Source organism: Staurois parvus, unplaced genomic scaffold (genome assembly GCF_062004578.1).
Source record: "Staurois parvus isolate SC_StPar_1 unplaced genomic scaffold, SC_StPar_1.0 ptg000061l, whole genome shotgun sequence".
Taxonomy (NCBI): Eukaryota; Metazoa; Chordata; class Amphibia; order Anura; family Ranidae; genus Staurois; species Staurois parvus.
Genome location: NW_028317857.1, coordinates 6,199,705 through 6,217,647, shown reverse-complemented (window position 1 = coordinate 6,217,647; position 17,943 = coordinate 6,199,705). Strand labels below are relative to the sequence as shown.

Genomic DNA, 17,943 nt, shown 5'->3' with positions numbered 1-17,943 from the left:
ATCCTATGGACAGATGAGACCGAGATCAACTTGTACCAGAGTGATGGGAAGAGAAGAGTATGGAGAAGGAAAGGAACTGCTCATGATCCTAAGCATACCACCTCATCAGTGAAGCATGGTGGTGGTAGTGTCATGGCGTGGGCATGTATGGCTGCCAATGGAACTGGTTCTCTTGTATTTATTGATGATGTGACTGCTGACAAAAGCAGCCGGATGAATTCTGAAGTGTTTCGGGCAATATTATCTGCTCATATTCAGCCAAATGCTTCAGAACTCATTGGACGCACTTCACAGTGCAGATGGACAATGACCCAAAGCATACTGCAAAAGCAACCAAAGAGTTTTTTAAGGGAAAGAAGTGGAATGTTATGCAATGGCCAAGTCAATCACCTGACCTGAATCCGATTGAGCATGCATTTCACTTGCTGAAGACAAAACTGAAGGGAAAATGTCCCAAGATCAAGCAGGAACTGAAGACAGTTGCAGTAGAGGCCTGGCAGAGCATCACCAGGGATGAAACCCAGCATCTGGTGATGTCTATGCGTTCCAGACTTCAGGGTGTAATTGACTGCAAAGGATTTGCAACCAAGTATTAAAAAGTGAAAGTTTGATTTATGATTATTATTCTGTCCTATTACTTTTGGTCCCTTAACAAGTGGGAGGCACATATGCAAACTGTTGTAATTCCTACACCGGTTACCTGATTTGGATGTAAATACCCTCACATTAAAGCTAACAGTCTGCAGTTAAAGCACATCTTTTTTGTTTCATTTCAAAACCATTGTGGTGGTGTATAGAGCCAAAAATATTAGAATTGTGTTGATGTCCCAATATTTATGGACCTGACTGTATATACCTATATCTGCTGTGCCGAGTATCTAAGCATTGTGTCAGCAGCTAATATATGCATAGATTCACCTGAACGCAGATATTTCACTTCTATTTTTATTTAAACATTTTCTAGCTTGCACCTTCTGTTTTTTTTTTCGTCCATCTGCTGGAATCTGCTGTTGTAAACACTTTACTAATGAACAGATAATCAACCAATGGTTCCTATATGGAAATTTTATTACGATTTTCTTATCGTGTATAGGGGTTTTTACCTTATGGTAATGAATGATGGTCATTGTCATGGAACACCTCTTGAACCCCTACTGCAACCCTGCTTAGTTTAAATCACAGAGGTACCACTTAGAATAGCCAGATGTTGATATAAAATCATTTTCAATCTTTTCTGCATGTTCTAACCACATCAACTACTTTAGGCGTGCACTAAAGGGAAATGGTAATGTTGCTAATTATCATCAGGAAGTTACCCCTTACACAGCTTGATTGATTATGATAAAACTAAGGGCCAGTTCACACTACATGTGTTTCAGTTGCTTCTTTTCTGCATCCAAAATGCACAGAAAGTAGGTTATACAGTTGCAAGAAAAAGTATGTGAACCCCTTGGGATTACGTGGAGTTTTGCATGAATTGGGCATAAAATGTGCTCTGAATGTCATCTAAGTCACAACAATAGAAGAACACAGTCTGCTGAACATACTACTACACAAACATTAGATGTTTCCATGGTTTAATTGCACATAACATGTAAACATTCACAGTGCAGGGAGGAAAAAGTATGTGAGGCCCTAGCCTAATGACTTCTCCCAGAGCTAATTGGAGCCAGGAGTGAGCCAACCTTGACTCCAATCAGTGTGATGATATTGCATGTGTTGCTGACCACTGTCCTGCTCTTAAAAAACACACACCTGTTTTGGATTTACTGGTTTCAAGAAGCACTGTCTGATGTGAACCATGCCTCACAGAAAAGAGCTCTCAGAAGACCTATGATCAAGAATTGTTGACTTGCATGAAGCTGGAAAGGGTTACAAAAGTATCTCCAAAAGCCTTGATGTTCATTTGGAGACAGTCTGTCTTACCGTGGACACATGGAGAAAGTTTAGCACTGTTGCTACTCTCCCTAGGCGTGGTCGTCCTGTAAAAATGAATGCAAGAGCACAGCGCAGAATGCTGCATGAGGTAAAGAAGAATCCCAGAGTGTCAGCTAAAGACCTACAGAAATCTCTGGCACATGCTAACATTTTTGTTGACACATCTACAATAAGGAAAACATTAAACAAGAATGGAGTACATGGGAGGACACCACAGAGGAAGCCATTGCTGTCCAAAAAGAATATTGCAGCACGTTTGAAGTTTGCAAAAGAGCACCTGGATGTTCCACAGCACTACTGGCAAAATATACTGTGGACAGATGAAACCAAGATTGAGTTGTTTGGGAAGAACACACAACACTATGTGTGGAGAAAAAAAGGCACAGCACACCAACATCAAAACCTCATCCCCACTGTAAAACATGGTGGAGGGAGCATCATGGTTTGGGGCTGCTTTGCTGCCTCAGGGCCTGGACGGATTGTTGTCATTGATGGAAAAATGAATTCCAGAGTTTATCAAGACATTTTGCAGGAAAACGTACGACCATTTGTCCGCCAACTGAAGCTCCACAGAGGATGGGTGATGCAACAGGACAATGACCCAAAGCATACAAGTAATTCAACAAAACAATGGCTGCAACAGCACAGAATACGCCTTCTGGAGTGGCCCAGTCAGAGTCCTGACCTCAACCCGATTGAAATGCTGTGGCATGACCTTAAGAGAGCGATTCACACCAGACATCCCAAGAATATTGCTACACTGAAACAGTTTTGTGAAGAGGAGTGGTCCGAAATGACTCCAGATCGTTGTGCAGGTCTGATCTGCAACTACAGGAAATGTTTGGTTGAGGTTATTGCTGCCAAAGGAGGGTCAACCAGTTATTAAGTCCAAAGGTTCACATACTTTTTCCTCCCTGCACTGTGAATGTTTACATGTTATGTGCAATTAAAACATGGCAACATCTAATGTTTGTGAAGTATTATGTTCAGCAGACTGTGTTCTTCTATTGTTGTGACTTAGATGACGTTCAGAGCACATTTTATGCCCAATCCATGCAAAACTCCACGTAATCCCAAGGGGTTCACATACTTTTTCTTGCAACTGTATGGTTGTCAAATGAGTTAGTTCACATCAGTGCGTTTCAGTTGCATAAAAAAAAAAAGTAGAACAGTCTGCATTTTTCCTGCACAGAACTGTATTGGTACGCGGTAAAACACATAAAAACATCACACTGGAATGCGTAAAACGCATATGCAGAAACACATCTGGAATACATCTGAACCACGTGTCTATAGTGTGAACTGGCCCTGAGCCCTGGTTCACACTGATGAGGTGTGGAATTTACAGCGTTTTCTGTGCGAATTCCGCATCAGGATAGTAACCCGTTCATGCGAACTGCTGCGGGTGTGTATGTTAACAACACCCTGAAAGCAGTCTGCAAAAAGCGGTACGATGTGCAGAATCGGATTGCATAGGTGTGAATACCCATGCGATCCGATTCTAATGCGGACCCAAAAAGGGTCTTGCACCTTTTTGGTGCGGGTACGGTGTGATTAGAGCCATACAAAATGTATGGCTCCAATTGCACCGCACACAAATCACATGTGATTTGCCCAGAAATGCGGTGCGGCTCCTGTGCGAATCACATGCGATATACCACACCGCATATATGTGAACCCAGGATTAAAGTGGATCTACTGTAAAGGCTCAAGGTTTTTTACCTTCATTTATTCTATGCATGAAGGTAAAAAACCTTCTGTGTGCAGTGGTCCCCCAGCCCTCTCCCTCCAATCCTTACCTGACTCCCTTCTGATCCAGCGACGTTGTTGACAGCCTCTGCTGTCTGGGGGACTCTTCCTCCTCATTGGCTGAGACAGCAATGGGAGCCCATTGACTCCCGCTGCTGTCAATCACAGCCAGTGAGCCAATGGGGGGATGGGCCGAGTCACGGCTCTATGCGTCTTATAGATGCATAGAGCAGTGGCTCTAGGACAAGCACGCAGCAGTGCCCCAGGGCAAACAGTTTTCCCTGGAGGCACTACTTGAGGGGGAGGAGCCAACAGTGCAGGCGGGGACCTGAAAAGAAGAGGATATGGGCTGCTCTGTGCAAAACCACTGCACAGAGCAGGCAAGTATAGACATGTATTTAAAAAAAAAACAACAAAGTTTTAGTGTCACTTTAAAGCAAATTAACGAAATTTCCACTACATGTTTGCTGTGTTCCTGATTTTTTTTTTTTTAGAAATTCTTTTTATTAATCTTTTATCTTTATGTGCACATACAATAGACAGGTTACAAATAGCTGGAGCATTCCAGGACAGACTGCATGTCAAAGGCAGCAAAGATTGCATATAGTCCACAGGTCACATGCACGAATAACAAAACCAACAACCAAAGCAAACGAAAGAGTCAGCCAGTATGCGGCAGTTGGTCAATATAGTCATCCAGATAGGTACCCATGCAAGTGTTTTCCAAAGTTTTTCTACGGACTGACTTACCCTGCTGATCCTGCGTGTGACCCGACTACTCTTTGCCCGCCGATTCTGTACCCCGCTTACCCCCATGGGACCACGATTCGTTACCACCCTGCTGGGGCAGCCATCCGCTTCACATCTGGCTCTCCCGGTACCTGCATACGTCCCCGGAGGCCTCCTCAGCCACTGGTGTGCCTGCTCAGAGGTCGTGACCTGGCCCTGGACTGTTTCAAGTCCATCCCAACCATCAGGGGCCCTGGTGAAAGCACAGCCCGGGCTTAGACCCCACGCTCTGGGTAGGTCTGTCAGTTGGCAGCCTGAGGCACCACCTGGCGGATCATAACAAATAGTTTCTCACATTTTAAGATGGAGTACCCTTTTAAAATCATGGACAGTCTTGAGGCACCCCATTTTAGAATGGGGTGCCTCAAGACTGTCCATAATTTTAAAGGGTGCCTGGGGACTGTCCATAATTTTAAAAGGTGCCTTGATTGAAAAAAGGTTGAGAAACACCGCTTTAGATGTTTCTCAGGAGTAGGTGTCATGGTTGACTACAAGGGTTTTTGAACAATGTTAGAGTGAGCATGTCCCAGGTCTCTCCTAATTAAGTTACGCTATGTGGATGAGGACATGAAACAAATATCAAGTAGGCATTATTCTAATATGGCTGCAAAAGTGGAAATACGCTTTAAAATCCTATAATAGATGTTGGTCTGATACATATTGGGGTTAATTCCCTAAAACTGAAGATTGTAAAATCTGGTGTAGCTTTGCATAGAAGCCAATCAGCGTCCAGGTTTTATTGTCAAAGCTTAATTGAACAAGCTGAAGTTAGAAGTTGATTGGCTACCATGCACAGCTGTACCAGATTTTGCACTCTCCAGTTTTAGTAAATCAACCATGTCTTTTCACTAATGGCAAACATCTTTTAAGTACCAATGGACTAAATGATTTTTTAGAGATTTATCACCTAGCAGCTATTTTTCTCTTATTCCCAAAAACATTGGAGACAGAACAAGAATGATTGCACATTGGTGTGAACTTTTTCAGCTAAAGGAAGAAACTGTGGTCTTCGCAGGAGCTTGATCACTGAAGATAGGGAAGTGATCTCACTTAGGACTGCCAGTAAAGAAATATCTATTTTAATAAGTTTAATATGGAGGATGTGAGTGACGGCATTGGAGCATGGTTGCAAACAGGAAATTATTTGCAGTTTATTCAATGTAAATCTGAACTACAGGTAGATACAAAAGATCACCATTTCAAATTTTTATGTATTCTAAAAAATAGTTGCATGCATTTCGAGATGCTGATGAGTCCCTGAATCTGTCCTTATATTAGCTCACTTTGGTCACCTTCATAAAAAGACTCAGAAATGTAAAGGGAAGCAATAGGCATCACTGCACTGTCACAGAGCGGTCAAAGCTGTATTGTTAAATTATATTGAAAATGGCCTGATTGGTGTTTGACAGAGTTTTCTGAATTTTATGTTAGTCTGAACAAATTTACAAATCTTTTTTGCAGGTAAGGCCTTGTTCACAAGGTCAGAGTATGGGTGGTAAAATAGGCAGCTGATCTGCCTTTTTACTACCCCTATCACTGGCACTGAAATGTTAGCATTGCTTATGGACATATCTGTACACACTCGTCACATTCATGTTGTGGCAACTTTTACACAGCATATCGCTTTTTGCTGGTGGTACCCTAGCCAAATGCATCCCACTCAAATGAAAGGGATTGCACCACAACCTAATACATGCAGCTGCAGTGCAGTACTGCAGGATTTCCTGCACAAAAACATGCATTCAGGAGGCAGACTATCCCCTCTGAGCCGCCTGTTGTCCAGATTGCTTTTCAGAGCTGTCATAAAACAGCCATTCGTGTGAATGAGGCCTAAAGCAGTTCATAATCAGGATTTTTTATTTTTTAAACTCATGTTTAAAATAGGTTTACTCTCTATATAAATATATAATCAGTCCTTTTATGGAGAAGTCACCGCTCAGCATAACCCTCCTATTCCCTTTCCTGCATATGCTAGATACCAATCCCAGGAGCCCATTCACATTCCTTAAGCATTCCACAAAGAGAGTGCGACTCTCTTTGTTTATGATATAAACAATCCTTGTTTTACAAATACAAAAATAGTTAAAATAAATATAAGACAAATGATTCTGAGAGCACCATGGGTAGCTAAAAGAGTCTCTCAACAAAATCTCAAATGGAAGCATTCTCAGGGGTGTGGAAATTTTTGAAAGAACTACTTGTCCAGGAACTAAATCTGTGTCCCAATCTATTTGTCCCTCATGACAATCTACTTGTCATTTAATTTTTTTAATATTGCGCTGTATATCTCCTCCTCCCCTCCCTGCCTGTCTCCAGCACTGCACCCGGGGCCTAGCAGAGAGGGAGAGACCTTGCAGTGTTATGAGCACCAATTGGGTGCTCCTTAGGAAAGGGGAGGGTCGGGCTTATCCCTTATCCTTTTCGCTGCCAGAACCATTTTTGCGTTTGTTGCACATTTAAAAAATAATTTTAGGCCTGAAGATTACACAAAATCCCCAAACATTATATATTTTCTGAACCAGAGACCCTAGAGAATAAAAGAGTGGTAGTTCCAATCTTTTTATGTCACACAATATTACCGCAAAGATCTAGGAAATGCAAAATTTCAGTAAGAAGTACAGCTAAGTTATTCTTTAGTGCACAAAAATGCAATAAATTACCGTATTTGTTGTCAAATATAAAACTGAATTTGCACCGAGTAAATATATATCCAAACATGTCAATCCTTTGCATGCTCTTGTGAAATTGCAACAAACTTCAGTACCTATATTTTGTATAGCCGACCTTTTTAAAGCCCTTATAGGTCATCAGTATAGTGTTACAGAGGAGGTCTTGTGCTACAATTATTGCTCTCACTCTGGCGTGTGCGGTGATATGTAACATGTGTATTGTAATCAACGCTTTCATGCATAGGCATCCCAGTGCATGCTTTTACGTTTGTACGTACATATATGTGGGGGGCCTCACATTTTTTTATTGTGCTTGGGTGTAACTTTAATTTTTTACAATTAAAAACATTTTTTTTTAATTACTCTTTTTTTAATCATGTAGGGGACAAAAAGTCCCCTATGTGATGATTTTGGTGACAGGTTCTCTTTATTGAGACATCCAGGGTCTAAAAGGCCCTTCATGTCTCCCCTGAATGTAATGCAGTGTACATCAGAAGTGACGTCATAATGTCTCTTCCGGGTCAGGAGAAGAAGGGGAGGGGAGCTGATGCGTCCACTCTTCTCCCTCCCCTCTAGCCACTGGTGCATGCTAAACCAATCCCGGGCCCGCAGATAGGCAAACGGAGCCCGGGAGACATAGTGGGAGTGGGGAGGTTCGCACGGTAGTGGGCAGAGGCTGACACTGCAGTGGGCTGTGTGAAAGCAATGGGGTGGCAGCGCAGTTGACAGGTGAGCCCTGCTGCTTGCCTGCAGCAGTGCTAAGGTTCCATGCACACCGGGCATTTTGATAACGCTGGTAACGTTAGCTGTGTAAAGTCACGTTAAAAACGTGAGTTTTTCAGCTTTTTTTTAGCATTTTTGGATTAGCGTTTAGCGGCGTTTTGACGTTGGTATTTTTTAGCATTTTTTTTTACAAAAAAAAAAGTCCAAAAATGCCAGTTTGCTGCGTTGTACCACGTTTTTCAGCGTAGAGCATTTCTATAACTAAAAAACTCCTCTAGAAACCCACCAGTCCTGGGTTTTTTTTCTAGCCAAAAAACGTTGATTACAGTCTATGTGTGCATGGACACACAGGATAACATGCTGGGGGATTTGCTAGCTCTAGAAAAAAACCATCAAAAGCAAAAAACAACAGCTGTAAAAACGTCAAGTGTACATGAGGACTAAAGGTTGAAAAAAAACTACCTGCCCAGCTCCTGGAACTACATGTCCCGGACGTTGGGCGATACAAATTCAACATCCTCGATTCTGGAGGCAGCAAGAGATAGACAGATGAGTCTCTGCCCTAATACACTTAGTGGGGTTTGTATATAGCTTAAGCTACTGCACTCTGTAAACAGATTTTAACAGCAGTAGGTAAAAAGAAACCAAATTACGTGCAAATGAGCCTAAAGTACCACCTGCTGATTCAAAAGGAGAATATCAAAAAAAGATGTCCTATTTAACTAAAATAAATATTTTTAATTTTTTTAGTCTTGATAGTAACAAATAAAGAAGATATGTACAAAACCAATACACTTTCCTTGTGGGGTGCAATTTCCACTCAGCAGTTTGAGTCTCTAGACTTTCCATCTACATGATGAAGAATCCTTTGTATGAGAGTGACTCAACACTTGGCTTTGTGATGATAGTGGTAGCTGAGAACATCTGAGAATTCTGATGCACATCGCTGAGTACCGGGAGATGAAAGAAATGAGCCTGTGACTCAGCTATCCAGCAACCACCCAAATGTGAAGCATTCATTTTTTCAGGGGAATTGGCTTTTAGAGGTGTTCTGTCTACATTGCCTATTCTTTGGACACTGCAAGCTGATGTTTCATTAAATGCACAAAAGAATTACATTATAGTCAAGTTCGCTTGGTTGTCAAAATGACACAAGCACAAGGGTTCATGAGATCTGCGCTGTTCTTCGCATGCATTACCATACCTGCTTAGCAACAAAAAGCCTCTGGATAGTTTTAAAATATAGTAGAAAAAGAGCAAGTTCCCCGAGATCTGTCTAAAAGCACGACTAATTCAATTATTTCTCACCTATTACTCATTTCTAGTGACAAACACAAGAAGCCGTGCAATTCTGCTGAATCATGGTGAGGCTTGTCCTTGTCATTTCACTTAAGATAACATTTTCAGAGCAAGGTTGTCTGAGCTGCAAATCATGGTAACACGTGATAGCTGTAGTAGAGTTTGTTCTTGTTACATGTATTTCAGCTACATTTGTAATGTTTTACATTGTAACCAGAAATGCAGACCACACAAGGTGACCCACATTAACAAGGAGATTACATGGGAATGAACTCAGGATCACAGTACCAGGGGCGGATTGACCATTTGCAAACTCGTGCACTGCCCGAGGGCCCGGGGTCAGTAGGGGCCCCATGAGATGCCCCTGGTACCTTTTTCATAGGCTTTTTTGAGTTTGGGCAAAGATACAGGGGCCCCATGATCCATGATGATGCATGCAGCGTTTGCAGAGCGTTAAAAATGCTCCGCAAACGCTGGACCAACGCTTGTCAAACGCTATAGGGGCGTTTGTCAAGAGTTGGAAAAACAGTCAAGTGTGAACGAGCCCTAAAACTCTGTTCGACATGGATAGAGGAATCTACTGGCTTTCCTACGTTCAACTTGAAGGAAATAAATCTTTCTGTGTATGGCCAACCGAAAGCTGAACTCCAGAACGGGCGGACTGATCATTTGGAAACTCGGGCACTGCCCGAGGGCCCGGGGTCAGTAGGGGGCCCCATGAGATGCCCCTGGTACCTTTTTCATAGGCTTTTTTGAGTTTGGGCAAAGACACAGGGGCCCCATGATCCCCTATTGCCCGGGGGCCCCATGAGTTGTCAGTCCGCCCCTGCACAGTACTATAACCCCCCCCCCAATCACATCATTGAAATTGTGCGACTTCCAGTGAAGTCGCACGATTTCACAGGTGAGATGCCGATTTCAGGTGCGATTTGCAAGACATCTGACACAGATGTCTATGCAAATCGCACCAAAAGTAGTGCATGTACTACTTTAGAAATCGGTGCGGCTCCGACCAAGTTGGAACCACTCCAATATGACTGCTCTAATTGCGGCCAATAGGGTGCGACTTAGCATATGATATGCAAGTCGAATGGAATGCAAATCGCATGCCAAGTCGCACCCGATGTGACCAGGGTGTAAGGCAAGATTACTAATCACTGTGCAAATCACCATTAATAACAAAGTTAACCACTTGCCCTCCAGAGGATTTACCCCCCTTCCTGACTAGGACATTTTTTGCAATACTGCGTTACTTTAACTGACAATTGCGTGGTCATGCAACACTGTAAATAAATTAAATGTACGCCCTTTTTCCCACAAATAGAGCTTTCTTTTGGTGGTATTTGATCGCCTGTGCGTTTTTTTATTTTTTGCACAATAAACAAAAAAAACCTGACAATTTTGAAAAAAAAAATGATTTTGACTTTTTGCTATTAAACATATCCAGTAAAAAAATGTTTTAAATGAAATTTCGTCCTAAATTTAGGCCAAAATGTATTCTTCTACATGTCTTTGCTAAAAAAAATCCCAATGTGTGTAAATTAATTGGCTTACGTGAAAGTTATAGCGTCTACAAATGGCGGTATATATACTGGAATATTTTTTTTATATACTAGTAATGGCGACGATCAGCAACTTATAGTGGGACTGCAGTGGGCATTCTGACACTGGGGTGGGAACTGACTAACTGCCACTGACATCCCCAGTGACACTAATACAGTGATCAGTGCTAATAAAAAGCACTGACACTGTACGAATGACACTGGGAAGGAAGGGGTTAACATCTGGGGTGATCAAAGGGTTAACAATGAGCTGTGTTGTGTTTTACACAGTGTGTTGTGTTTGTATTACTGTGTAGACAAGCTGCTTTGTATTGCTCTGCTGTGCAGAGCAAAAGAAAGCATCTTGTTCGAGCTGACAGGGGAGAGATCTGTGTTGTTTACCTCTTCCCTGTCAGCTCTGCCGATGAATCCTGGCTGAAAAGCGACGATTGACATGCCGAGCAGCCAATAGTGGCGCAGGTAGGAAGCATGCGTGCCCCCCTACCCAGAAAAGCAAAATCACGTATATATACACGTGATTTCGCACAACCCTGCCACCCTGTAGCAGTACTATAGGGCAATTGGGAAGCGGTTAAAGCGGTATTAACCCCAAAACCAAAAGTGTAATATATTCCAGCTTACCAATCATTAGATGTGGTGGCTGCATTAGTTTTCTTTTCTTTGGCTTTTCCCCCTCTGTTTTAATCTGGTGATCTGGCCAGTAAAACACCTCTTGTATTAATGAGACACAACTCTGGAGGAATGAGTACAGGAGGCACATCAAACAGCAGCATTGTCAGTCTTGGGGAGTCTTAAATGTATTAGCAGATTTGAATACACTAATTACAGCCAAACTCACACTTTATAATCAGTTACAGCAAACAGTTTTTTTTTCCTTTTGGGATAAAGGTTTTACTTGAATAAATACAAGCTTAGCCATCCCTTCCAGGGTTTAGTGGTTTGTCTTATCCATGTAAACTGATGCATTCTACTGGAGAGCTTGAGCTTTTAAAATAAACAACAGACTTCCTGGCTGGATCACCAGATGAAAAAAGAAGAACAAAAAGCCTAAAAAGAAAATGAATGCAGCCACCACATCTAAGAATTGGTAAGCTGCAATATAATAAATGTTTGCTTTTGGGTTTATTACTGCTATGAGGTGCATATTTACCATTTCACCATAGGCCAGCACAATGACTCGCAGGCTCCAGGATGGGCTGCATAACTCCCAAGGACACTATTTGCATGGAGTATGTACATTCACCATATGTTTGAAATGGTTCCTTTTATACTCTGGATTTATACCACATTCCCAAAACATACTTTTAATTTAATTGGCATCCACCCAAATTGTTCTTAGTGTGTAGGTGACTGTGGAAGTAAACTATTGGGCAGAGACTAATCCAACTTGTGTGTATAATCTGATGTAGTTGAATTGGTTGGAACTACAGGGGTTAGACAAAAGAAATGGAAACACTACATATGAAAGTGCCAACATAGTTTGCACTGAAAGTGGAAGTGATGAAACATTCTTTTGCTTACGCTGTGTGATGAGACACCTAGCTAACAGGTGGGAAGCGTCTCTTTTGTAATTCAATGTGTGTGCTGCTACTAATACGGAGTCATGTCAGAGCTTACTGAGCTTCAGCCTGGGTTCACATATATGCGGTGCGGTATATCGCATGTGATTCACACAGGAACCCCACCACATTCGTGTGCAAATCACATGCGATTTGTTGCGGTGCGATTGGAGCCATACATTTTGTATGACTCTAGTCGCACCGCACCCACACCAAAAGCGTGCAGGACCCTTTTTTTTGGTCTGCACTAGAATCAGATCGCATGGGTATTCACACCAATGCGATCCGATTCTGCACATCGCACCGCGTTTTGCAGACCGCTTTCGGAGTGTTGTTAACTTAACATATACACCCGCAGCGGTTCGCATGAACAGGGTGCGATTATGATGTGGTGCGGAATTCGCAACAGAAAACGCTGCACATTCAACACCGCATCAGTGTGAACCTGGGCTTAAGAAGGGCAAATTGTTGGTGTCGCTTAGCTGTGCCTCAGTGACTGAAGTTGCCTATTTATTTGCCGTGTCACAAGTATCAAAGGTCATAACAACTTCTGATAAGCAGAAGCGCGGTCGACATGGTCAACTCACAGAAAGAGACAAAAGGACATTGCGCAGGACTGTGACCCAGAATAAGAAAAACAACTTCTGCAAAAGTGACTGCAGAGCTCAATCTCAGTCCCATGAAGACAACAATTTACCCTCATTGAAGCTCAGTAAGCTCTGACATGACTTAGCTAGGTGTCTCATCACACAGCGGAAGCAAAAGTATGTTGCATCGCTTCTGTTTTTTAACATGAAACATGTCATCGCTTTCAATCCTGCAAATCATGTAGTGTTTCCATTTTTCTGTCTAACCCCTGTAGGTCCCATTTAAAGTTTTATTAAACCCAAAAAATGTAATATATTGCAGTTTACTAATCCTTATATGTGGTGGCTCCATTAGTTTTCTTTTTAGGGTTTCTTCCCTTTGTTTTTATATAGTGATCTGGCCAGAAACACCTGTATTAAAATGCTTCACTCTGGATGAAGGAGCACAGGGGCACCTCAGGACAGCAGCATTATTAATTTGGGGAGAAGGGTGTATTGAATGGACTAGCAGATTTTGATACACTAGACCAGTGGTCTCTAAACTACGGCCCTTTGCTTGCCTTTATCCGGTCCTTGAGAAATTATTCCTGCCACTGACACCAACAATAGGGCATAATTCATGCCACTGACACCAACAATGAGGCATAATAACTTTCACTGACAACAGAAATGGGGCTCTAGTCCTCCCATTCACACCAACTATTTCTCCCCCTAATACCAAAGACCAGGCATGGTTTGCTCCCACTGGGCACAGTCCGCCCCCCCCCTAAAGTCTAAAGGGCAGTAAACTGGCCCTTTCCTTAGAATATTTGGAGACCCCTGCACTAGACGAATTGCAGCCAAACTCCAGCTAACACTGTAAAAGCAGTTACAGCTCAGTTTTTTTTCCTTTAGGGATAAAAATTTTACACAAATTTATAAAAGCTGACCATTGTAAGCACCCCTGTCCATTGTAAATGGTTTGTCCTAACCCTCTAACTGCTCTATCTGTAGGATAGATTGTTCTTTTGAAAACCAACAGACTTACTGCTCAGGATCACCAGGTGACAATAAAGGAAAGAAAGCCTAAAAAGAAAACTAAAGCAGCCACCACAAATAAGAACTGGTAAGGTGCAATGTAATAAACATTTGGATTTAAGGCTGATGTCACATGACTCTGTCACTAGTGATCCTGCTGCTGGCAATTTGTCAAAAACAACAGCGACAGGATCACTGAGATGCGGTCTATTTTGTCCCTCTGGAACTGCTCCCTTTGTAGCTGAGGAAGGGATCAGCGTGGCAAGCAATACAAGCTCCTGAGCTGAATCTGTGCCAAGGACTCTCTACTAACACCAATAGGACGTACCATTCTCTATCAGACTGATTGCACGTGAGCGATTCTGCCGCTAGCGACAAATCACCAGTGGCGAAATCCCTAATCACTGGGCGGCTTGTGTGTTTCTATGGAATCACTCCCTGTTTAGCCACCCCCAGCGGGATATCGCTGTCACTGGCCGGAACGCGGATGAATCTCAATCGCCCTTTAATTGTAGGTGAGAGCTGCAAGTATGGCCATAAAAATGGACTTCCTCTTTCAAACCAACCAAGTACTGATGTATTTGTGCCCCCCGTCACGCTACCATGGTGTGTCTTGTCGTACTACCCCCACATGGTGAAATGGTGTACCAAAAGATACTTGAGAAAAGATATAAATGGTCTAATAAAAGCAGTCAGAGGCAAGGCTGCTGTTAGAAATCACAGAACCGCGTACAACCTACCTACCCACCCCAAAAAAATGAAATTAAATGCCACAGCTGCAATCCTATGATTTGCAGCCATGGCATAATTTATACCCCCATCGAAAGAGACCCATTCAAGTGAACACTGTTGCAGTGCTCTGAACGTGGTTGCGGTGCACTAGAGTGGGGTTAAAACAGGTGGTGGCATCCTCTATTTAAAGACTTCCCCGTCAAGGTGGTCACCTGATCTCTCATGGGAATTTGGCATCAAGTCAGATACCTACCTTTCCAGAGGGGACTAACTAAAAAGAGAAAATTTTCAGATGCGTTTCCACATGCACGTTTTTGACCCGTTTTTGGCGCGGTCCATTGTGTTTTTGCAGCGTTTTTTATGCCTTCCAGTTCATTTTTTCCCGTTCTCTTTTTCTTCAATTTAAATAGAGACACATTCATTCCAGTGCATTTTTTGTGCGTTCCGGTAGGTTTTTGATGCGTTTTACCGCGTTCCAGTACAGTTCTGTGCATGAACAATGCAGCATGTTCTACTTTTATTTTCTGCAACTGGAATTCACTGGAACTACAAGCACTGATGTGAACTATGACATTGACACCCATATAACCTACTTTTTGTGCGTTTTGGATGCAGAAAAAAGCAATTAAAACGCATCTAGTGTGAACTGGCCCTTAAAGCGGAACTTCACCCAAAAGTATAAGATCCTCTTGTTTGCATCTATTTCTCCCCCCCCTCTTTACTGCCACATTTGGTACTTTATAGGGGGGAGAGGAGAGTGGGTGACTGGTTTTGACAGGTACCCATTCCCACTTCTGGTCAGATCGCTGTGGCAGTGTTCAGCTCCTCATCCTGTACCCCGCCGCCTTCTGGGACACATCACAGGTCCTAGAAGACTGCAGGACCATTAACAAAGCACAGTAGGAAACCGGCTGTGAAGCTGGAAAGCTTCATTGACGGTTTCCCTTTCCTAAGATGCCGGCGCCTGCACCTGAAGCCAGTTAAAGAATCAGCTCAGGTGAGGACATCGCTGGATCCCTGGACAGGTAAGTGTCCTTATATTAAAAGTCATCAGCTACAGTATTAGTATTAATTTATTATTAGTATTTAATAAGTATTATTAGTATTTAATTTCTGAGGGGGAGACTGGAGCTACTCTTTAACAGGCCCCCCTTCCCCTGTAGCATCAGCACAATGCCACTTACAAAAAGGAAGTTTAGTAAGTTTTCATAAAATGGTCAGTTCTGAGTACAAACTATGTTTCATTACATTTAACATTAAAGCATATCTAATAACAAAATGCAATGTATTGCTTTTACCAGTCCTTAGATGTGGTGGCTGTATTAGTTTTCATTTTCTAGCTAAACATTTTCTGTGAGTATGGAAAACTGCCTGTCGATCCCGATACATATCCAGTATCCTTGTAACTTTCTGTGCACTAAACTAAAAACTCAAGCAACTGTTTTAGCTTTCCTAACTATCCTCTGTGAACTATACAAGCTATCCTGTCTATGTCACCTAGAATAGGAGAATGTGAGGTGTTTTGTAGTCCAAATCAGAAGAGCAGTCTAGGATAACAATTGTGCACCTCCGTATATACAGAACAGTGAGTAAGTGTTGTCACCCTAGGGCAAAAAGTGTGGTAGGATCACAGGTGAAAATAAAGGAAGAAATCCTGAAAAAGGAAACTAATAGAGACACCACGCCTAAGGACTGGTAAGCTGCAATATATAACATTTTTATTTTGGGGCTTTCAATATGCTTTAAAGTGTTACTAAACCCAGGACCCTGCATTAACTATATCTGGTCTTCCACAGTACACACAACATGGAAGTGCAATTATTTTAGTAAATATAAACTGCTAAATACCTTTTCTCATCAGCAGTTAGAGCAGTCTTGTGACTTCAGCAGAGCACTGGTTAAAGGTTGTAGGAGGAGTTTTCTCTCTGCTCTAGGAGGATGCAAAACCCCTGACCTCTGTCTGGACAGTGCTGATTGGCCCTGTGCTGATCACATGCACTCCCCCAAGAAGAAAAAAACTTCTCTGGCAATACACACTAAATTGAGCATGTAGCTATGGGTTCAGTCTTATCAGGTGGACATTTGAACAAGAGGAGGGACAGAGAAGTCAGGATCAAACAGTGTTTTTACACAATACAGAGGATTAACCCCTTAGGTTTTTCACAGTGAGTATAACCAGCATGCTTTACGACATATACATACTGATTTTACTGTTGTGGGTTTAGTAACACTTTAAATGTTTCAGTCTAATTCCAGTCTTATAACAAAAGTAGCAAATGCATGGTTCTGTTTGCTCTTCTAAAAAGAATGAAGAATCAGGGTGCACCTGGAGGACGATTTCTCAACAAGACTTAAAATCCCTGTGAGATAATGAGCATTTTCGCTGTATAACTAAGATGTTTACCCTCCCCAGCACTTAAAGTGGTTGCAAACCCTTGCATATACCCAGTGAAGTGACTGGCCTCAGGTGATACACACAGATTAAGTAAATCCTCCTACATAAGTTGTACCTGTTTATCTACAGATGTCTATCCCCTACATCCATTCCAAGTGTAGAATCTACACAGGATCTCTCAGCTCTGAAAAGCAGGAGGCGGGGAGTTAAAGTTACACTAAGTGAGGAGAGCTCTGAGAGCTGACTGGAGGGAAGGGACACACCTCCCTCCACACAGTACACAGGAACCAAACTGAGGCTTTCAATCACAGACTGTGCTCTCCCTTGTCACCTTTTTTCTCTTGGTGTCAGAAAAACTTGTCAGCAGTGACTAAAGCTGATAGCAGAAGAATGAGGCAGCAGACAGAAATGCATTTGATACATTTGATAGAGACAAGTACACACTAGGGAGGGATATGTTTTGTTCATATTTCACGTCTGAGGTTTTCAAATCACTTCAAGCTGGCCATAAATGGATCAAACTATAGTTGGGTCAGCAGGGACTGGCTGAATTTCAATCCATGTATGGGCTAGAAGGTTGTATACAAGTTGATCTAGGATTGATTGACTGATGTACAACCAGCCTGTCGAGTTTTTCCCAAAAGACCAGTGCCATCGGCTATAGCTGGCAACAACAATCACTTTATTCTGCCAGCTGGGAATGCACCGCGTCGGCAGAATACATTATCTACCTTTTCAAGGGAATTCCTCTCACATCCTGTTGTGGCAATGGGACAGAAAGTAAAGGAAAATCTCCTCAATGGGACACAGAAGGTAAAAAAAAACTGACAAGGATTATAACCCTCCCTTACTCTGTTAATTAGTAAAAAATATAGTTTTCAGTTCTACTATAAAGAAAGATTTCACAGTTAGGACCCAATTTGC

At 42.3% G+C, this 17,943-nt stretch overlaps 1 protein-coding gene across 1 annotated transcript in view; it reads left to right on the top strand.

Moving 5' to 3' along the window:
• The window catches only part of CUL2 (cullin 2), a 174,250-nt gene that overhangs the window by 12,316 nt on the left and 143,991 nt on the right, over window positions 1–17,943 (top strand). The gene's annotated exons all lie outside the window — the stretch shown is intronic.